The sequence below is a fragment of the Pistacia vera genome, unplaced genomic scaffold (assembly GCF_008641045.1).
Source record: "Pistacia vera cultivar Batoury unplaced genomic scaffold, PisVer_v2 Contig562, whole genome shotgun sequence".
NCBI classification, from domain to species: Eukaryota; Viridiplantae; Streptophyta; class Magnoliopsida; order Sapindales; family Anacardiaceae; genus Pistacia; species Pistacia vera.
Window position 1 is genome coordinate 431,808 of NW_022196404.1, and position 8,205 is coordinate 440,012.

Below are 8,205 nucleotides of genomic sequence, written 5' to 3' on the forward strand. Positions count from 1 at the left end.
GTAGTTTTTCTTGAAATAATTGAGATGATAAATATTTTACCATAAAGAAACTTCTCCACCATTTTCATTTTTTTTAAATGGGAAATAATTAAAAATAAAAAAATTTATTTTTTTCATTTGCCAAATACTATTTAAAAAATAGTGATAATACATTTTATTTTTTTGAAAATAAAAAAATCAAACATTTTCTCTCTTCATTTTATTTTTTAAAAACAAAATCATAAAAAATAATAATAACTTCGTAACTTCAAATAATTCTCACGTTTGAAGAGGAAATAAAAAACTCTGGGTTAAATTGATACTTTCTCAAACTTAGAGGAGGTACTTTGAAGTTACCCTTCATACAACATAATATACTATATAGGGCTTCTTTGCTCTCGCCCTCGATTTATTCGTCTCAAAAATAGAAATTGGAGGGAAAAGAAATGCCAGTGGCGAAACCACAATCTTCTGATGCAAGAATCATCGCTCACGTCGACATGGACTGCTTCTACGTTCAAGGTCCTACCGATTCTCTCTCTCTTTTTTCTTTTTGTGTATTTAAATCTATGTATAATTGAGAAAATCACTGTTTGTTTTGAGTTCGAAGAAAATTTGATGAATTTTAGAGAATAATTTCGTTGTTATGAGCAAAAATATGCAGTATGAGTAAAATTTTGGAGAATATTTTCGTTTTCGTTGTGTCGTTGTAGTTGAATTTAACTTTGTTGGTAAACTGAGATTTGTCGACGAGAAAAAAAAAGAAGGTTAGTACTGTGAAATAATGCTTTTGATGGTTGAATAATTGGAAAAATATACTAGTTTTTGATGCTTGAGAATTGTGGATGGTATGAAATCCATCAAAAGTAAAGTGTGTCGAGCCTTGAACCAGTGAAACCTTCATTACATTTGACCCGCATTACTTAATTTGATAAATTAACCAAGGTAAGAATTGCTAGAGATGGTGTTAGTGAAGGTACAGTATTGAAGGTGTGTTTGTTTTCTTTTTATTCTAATAATGATGTTGCACTTGGTTTTTTGGAAAATGCTCCTCTGTTGAAGGCTTATATTTCTTTCTCTTCACATTCTTTGCATTAGTTATGCTGTAGTTTGTTCTGTTCTGAAAATGTTGATATAATTTTCAATGCAGTGGAGCAGAGAAAGCAACCGCATTTAAGGGGTTTGCCTACTGCTGTGGTGCAGTACAATGAGTGGAAAGGTGGGGCCCTGATTGCTGTTAGCTATGAGGCCCGGAAATCTGGTATAAAGCGGTAAGTAAGTTTTAGTTACTTTCTGAGGATCTTTTTCAGGTAACGAAGTCTTTTTCAGAAATGCATTAGATTTAAATATCTCATGCATGATTTTCAGTTCAATTAGATGTGATGAGCAAAAGGCAGTTTTCCACAAATTGAGCTAGTCCAGTCCCTGTAGCCCGTGGTAAAGCTATCTGAGTACATACCGCAATGCGGGTTCAAGGTGTATGGATTTAAAATACATTTTGAATGGATTGTTAATTTTATTGAAAGTTTTTTATGCAGACTTTATCAAATTTGCAGGTAGTATCCATTCTTGCAAGGAAGGTCGTTGTGAGAGGGCTTCCATTGATGAAGTGTATCTTGACCTTACTGATGCTGCAGAAGCTATGCTAGCAGAAACTCCCCGAGAGCTTGGAGTATGTAGATGAGGAAGCTCTTAAATCACACATATTGGGGCTTGGAAGTGGGGTACAAGATACTGCTTTTGGATTTCTGTATATTACATGATGCTATATTTTGATGGTAAATGCATGAGTGAATAAATTGATGACAGCTGGATACCAAACCTTATACATATAGTTTTCAATACAAATGTCTTAAAGCAGAACGGTTAAAAACCACCAAGCTGTTCATTAACCATTTGAACTCTAAAACTCTTGCTCTTCGCCGAATTGTTTAGTGACAACTCTGCACTCTAGTTGATATTTGTGACACATATGGATTTCGTGGGATTCACCCTCTGTTCATATTTAAGGTTTAGAATGTTGACCCAGAAACAGTACAGAATTTTTTATTAATTTTATTCTAGCTTATTTTTATTATGCCCCAGGGGTTGGTACAAGGGGAGTCACATTTTAACAATATAATTTTCTAGAATGGCTGAAATCACTACTTATGCTTTACATGGATATCAATTTTTGGCAGAAATTGGTGAAATCACAGTCTCTCCTTTATCAATGCCACTGAACTTTTTCCTTAGATCTCACCTACTACAGGTAGAATTTCTTATTAGCACTCAGGAAACTTAAGAATTTGTTTGGCCAGTTTCTTTTCTCTATAAACTCAACAGAAAATAAATAAGAGAAATTTATACTTTTCTTATACTGTTTTGCAATCCAAGCAAGTGTGAAACCTATTTTTTTTTTTTTATATTTCTCTTTTAACTTTTCTACAAATGCATTTGGGAATCACAATACTGTGTATATCATAACAATGTTTTTTCAGAAAAATTTTAAGATTTCTTAGACATGAGAAGGCTCATTTTGTGAACTGCACTTTCTTCCTTCTCTTCCTTTTTTTTTTTTTTTTTTCCTGTTACTTTGTAGTGTATTACCTACAACTCTATATTTGAATCTGGCATCGAGTTCAGGATGGAGTTGATGCCAAATCAAATGTGAGGGTGGCTATGTAGAAGTGAGGCTGATCACCGTGATAGATTATTAGCTTGTGGGGCTCTCATTGTTGCTGAGCTTAGAAGCAGGTTTTGATGGAGACTGAATTTACCTGTTCTGCTGGCGTTGCTCATAATAAGTTCAGCAGTCCTTATTTTGTTTATTTTTTCTCCATTATAATGTTGCATAGACACAGTTATCTTTATAACTGTAATTTGTATTGTAAGCTCATGTATAAATTTATCTGCAGATGCTGGCCAACTTGCTAGTGCTATGAATAAACCTGCCAACAACACTGTTGTGCCCCTTGCATCTGTAAAGGACTGCTTGATTTGCTGCCAGTTAAAAAGATGTAGGTTTTTGTGATAGTTACTGTGCTTTTCATGCTCATCTTATTGAGTACAAGAGTGAGAAGAAATGCTGCTTTTTGTTGCATTCCTAGAATGTAAAAGAATTGAACTTTTTTTTTTTTTCTTTTTAGTTTTTGTATTTTTATAAGTAGAGAAGTTGCCTTTTTTATGGTCTTCCAATCTGAAGTACATTCTTTGTAATCCAAACTTTCATTTGCAGGAAACAGCTTGGTGGAAAGCGGGTACATCTTTACAAAGTGAGCTGGGAGTGAACACTGTTGGTGACCTTTTGAATTTTTCCGAGGATAACTGCAAGAACTTTATGGCGTGAATACTGGGTAACTTTCTATTGGAGAACAAATTCTGTTTTTCAATTATAGGATCATAAGCATAGCAATTTTTTTCCCAGATTGGCAATAATTTTTGTCTTGTGTAAATGTTGCTTCTTAGTTGACTAAAACTAGCTACTTTTTCCATTTATGTCTATTATTTTAGTTTTAATGATACTTTTGTTGCCAATAGTTTTCCTAAAATTTTATGAGATTGTGGCCAATTTATCTCTGTTTCTTTTTGGTAGAGTTTAAAGAGCATTATTAGGTCCTTTCCTAAGATCTTGAGTTTTTAGGATTACATACTTCAATAGTTTGTAAAAATATAGATTTATTTAAAGATCTTGTCTTCAAGTCCTAAAAATTCTCTCATCTTCTTATTTAAATTATTAGATTGACACATTGAGACCCCTTATGTTTCCATGTGTATTTTGATTTATTTTGGCCATGCATGTGGGGACCTTTTATAGTTTAATATATTGCCCTTTGCTATAAGCTTAACATGTGGGACTAATGGTTCCTCAACACTCTTCTCCTTTTATTTTCTTTTAATTTTTTTTATCCTTATTTTGGGTTAAATCCCAAGGAAAGACTTTAAGCATTATAGCTATTGTTGCACTTCCAAGTAAAAATTTGTCAAATATATCACTATTTTTTTGTTTTCTATTTCTAATGTGCACTCCAGTACTTGGTTATGGAATATCGCAAGAGGAATCAGTGGTGAAGAAGTTCAGGCACGCCTTCTCCCAAAAGCCATGGTTCTGGGAAGTCATTCCCTGGTCCTCGGCTTTAAAACATTCCTTCTGTAAGATTTTCTTTCTTACCCAAATGATTGTTCTTGAATTCTGGGGTACTAAGTAGTGGGTGCATTCAGTTTAGGTTGTAGGATCATGCCGTTTTATGCATTCTTTGATAATAGTTAATGTCTTTTGTTTTGGGGTCTAATCTTTTGTAAAAATGAATGTAAATAACATCTTAAAGTGTGGCTTGTATTGAGTGCATAGTTATGCACCTGATGGTGGGAGATGGTGCTTTTATCATGTGTTTCCAAATGTTTGATGATCAATTTTGCATTTGGTGACTCACAAGTTGTAGAACTTTAGGGAAAACAAAAGAAATGAATATATATGTATGTACTGTCTGTGCAAAAAATTGGGGAACAATTTTTTTTTTTTTTCGTTTCAGTACGTTTCCCAGGCATTTTGAAATGTGGGTTGCAATTAATTCCTCTCAATTGTGTCCTGTGTTACTTCTCTCTAGGTTCACACTGGCTCAATCAACTCTCTGATGAACAATAACCGACTTTGCTCTGATTTGGAGCAAACAAGCGGATTGCACGCACACTCACACTGCATGTGAGTGCATTCAGGTAACATGTCCTTCCTGATTTATTTTTAACTGATCTCAATTATCACAGCTTCCTTCCGAAAGTCTATCTGATTGTTGTAATTAAATGTGACACTTCTTGTATGTCGCTGTCCTGATTATAAGTTTTCCTGCAGTCAAGTGATACAGATTCTCTTAAAAAGTTCCTCAAAGTCTTGCCCTTTAGGTATGGGACTGCCAAGATTCAAGACGAGCTTTTAACCTATTCTAGCTGGATTACGTGAATATTTAGGCTCATATGGAGTTAAACTCAAGAAGTCATTACAATGGATGGGGATTACAGCTCTTTCTGTTTCAGCAAGTAAAATTGTTCCTACATTGTCTGTAAGTACAAATAATTTATCTGTAATATCTCATAGAACCTTTTGTTTCCTTGACACCTTATGATTTCCGGTACTTTGCTGTCCAATTGTGATCATATGGAGTCATCTGAATAACTGAGATGGTCTGATTGCTGTACCCATGATCTTTAGAGAGTTATCATATATGATATGTTTTGCTGCCCTTTCTCATTCCTTTTCAATTTAGTCTTTTCATAAGTGTGTGAGTCCACCGACTAATTAATTGTTGTCTACTGGTAGGTGATTCTCATTGTGGAATATTTACTTAGAATTTGTGAAAGATATCTTATTAAAATTTCTCCTAAAATGAGTTCAATAACATATCTACTGATAGGAATAGAACTTCGATTGATTATCATGTATTCCCCTTAGATTTTCTTTGATAATAATTTTGATACTTGTCGATCTTATTGTAAAATACCTCTGATAGGGACACATGTTCAATCACGAAATATTTCCATGGCCAAGATGCATCTGATTCTTCTTTAAAGCAATACCTGATACCTTTGCTGAAATATCGCACGTTGTCACCTTCAGGTGTTTTTAATTCTAATACTGTCATTTCTATATCATTTGTTGTTCAGTTCCTAATAAGTCCTTTTCATTCAGGCAGTGAAAGCTATTCAGAACTGAATCCAACTGAACCACAAGTCAAGTTCCCTAGTGAAGAAGTGCGAATGAAACTTTCTGTGGCTGGTTTGGGTCAACAAGAAGTGAAACAGCTTCGTATGTTTAATATGTTTGTTGAGGTTCTTCTGTCTCATATACAACTGTTAGTTGGATTTTGTAAAAAAATTTATGAACTTATATGCTATTTGGAAGGCTGCTTCAGTCTATTGAAGGTCAAATCAGAAATGACCAGAACAAAAGTTTGGCACTTATCTATACATTTTTGCGTCTTAATCCAATATTTTTTCCCATAAATATTTAAAGAATGCCCCCATGCTACTTGTCATCAGGATTTGAAGCTTCAGACTTTGTTTAAAAAACAGCAAAAGAAAGATCAAGAAACCACAATAAGTTCAATTCTTATTGTCTGATTCTAATGTAGATTCTTGGCGTTGTAGGATCAATCTTGCTCCAGTATACCAGCAGGCATCATGTAGCTTCACCCCAGAAGTTTCACCATTCTCTTCTCAGGTAGTAACTTATTTACCATTGCTCATACTCTCCCACTTACCTGTTAGATTTTAGTTTCATTGTATCAAGGCTACGCTCATTTAGGAAGTGAAGCTTTTCCAGTACTGCACAAAGTAAGCAACAGAGGGATCAGGTTCATTCTGATGACTCCAGGATTAAACCTATCATGACTAATTTGAAGGGGCAGGAACAAAAGAGAAATGCTTTGAAAGACAAGGTTCAACCGTTTTCTTCTGTTTTCTCTACAGTTATTGCTATTTATTATATCATACTGCAATCATGTGTGTACTATCTAGTAAAGTTTTTGTGTTCGATGAAAATTTCTTTTCAAGTTTCAATATTTTGATTCATAAAATTGATGGTGTTTGGGAATTTGATTGTTGTTTTTGTGGTCATTGGACAAATAATGTGATTTTTGTCTGTAATGACTGTTTAATGTTGGTTTATGAAGTTAGTCACAATCCGGGTTGCCAAAAATTGCTCAAATTTGTAACAATTTATTACTTAAATATTCATTCCAGAATGTGGAATGCTTTTGGTCATTAATTGTTGTGGGTAACAGAGGCATTTGTGCCAAGTTTAATTATGGATAAAACTTATGTAATTAAACATTTGGATTTTGAATGGTGGAAGATCTTTGATATCTGCTATTGATAAAATATATAAGAGTTAGAAAGATTTGAGTATTATTATTGGCAGAAGTTAGATGAATTTGCGGAAATTCCAGATGGACAAAATGTTCTTACTAATAGCTTGTATGGACAAATCTTACTTGGAGGCATGAGGAATAAGGTAGTATAGATGCTGCGAATTTTGGGCCCTTTTGTTGTGATGCAAATTTGTGAGTATGAATTGATTGTAAAAGTTATATATATGTAGCCTGCTTTACATAAAACAGGGCTGAATTAAAAATAAATTAGAAAATGAGAAGGGAACTAATTAAAAATGACCTTGCTGTTCAAGTTAGGACCAACTATTCGGAATTTTTTTGGATTTTGGCAATAAGTTAGTGTATCTTAGATAATTGCTTACTGTTTTTTTGGTTATGGTGTGTTAGGGAACATCTTCAATCTTGAATTTCTTTAAGAGCCACAATCCTTCTTGCTCATCATGGAAGCAGGAGCATGTTGAAACTTCTCAAAATGCTAAAGCTACAGTAGGTATATGATCCCACCTCTAAGTTATATTTAGGTATTCTTTTTTCACTTCCAGGTGCTTAATCTGGTGCACTTTTCAATTCACAGGCGATTGCTGTTCAAAATTGATTCAAGTTCAGCAGCCAATAGAGAGTTTTTTACCAGAGACCGCAACAAACAGTGGCAGATCCGGTTCAGATCAAATTCGACAAACAAGTGAAGCATGGAATTACAGGATTGAAGAGATTGACCCCACTGTGATTGATGAATTACCCCCACAAATCCAAGATGAAATCCGAGCCTGGCTCCGGCCACATAAGCGACCTAATATAGTTAAACGAGGTTCTTCCATTGCTGATTATTTCATACCATCCAAAAACAGATAGGAGAGTCCCAAGTGACATCATCCTGTAGAAAGCTATGTTCTCTAAATCAAAGTTCTATGGAGTCACATTTGTAAGTATCATAAATGTTCTTCATTCTTAAATTGCGCTGCACACTAATATGTGAGAGAATGATGTAGAACATGTATGATCGTAGAAATAGGAAAAAAAAAAAAAAAGGTCAATTATTGTGGTTAGTGCTATCATAGGCTGCTTCAGTGTCTGTAAAATTATGGAAATTGTAGGTGAAGGGTGAATTAGATTTGCTTTATATCATGATATGTATATTTGGGTTCAATGTAATTCATTTTTCCATTATGTATATGATCTGGGAATTATGGGTAATACTTTTAGAAATACTTTTTATTTTGTTTATGGTGCTATGAATTACAGTCTTGTATCTGCACGCTCAAGTTCATAACAATTAGGCTTGGCCAAAAACAGATGTCGTTTAGTTATATTTAATATATTTGTTCATCTACAGGTAATCCCAGCACTGCTGCTGCCTTTTTTT

General features: G+C 34.0%; 1 pseudogene; it reads left to right on the forward strand.

The window, feature by feature from the left end:
* The first annotated feature begins 386 nt into the window (after positions 1 to 386).
* Positions 387 to 8,066, forward strand: LOC116108337 (annotated as a pseudogene).
* The last annotated feature ends 139 nt before the right edge of the window (positions 8,067 to 8,205 follow it).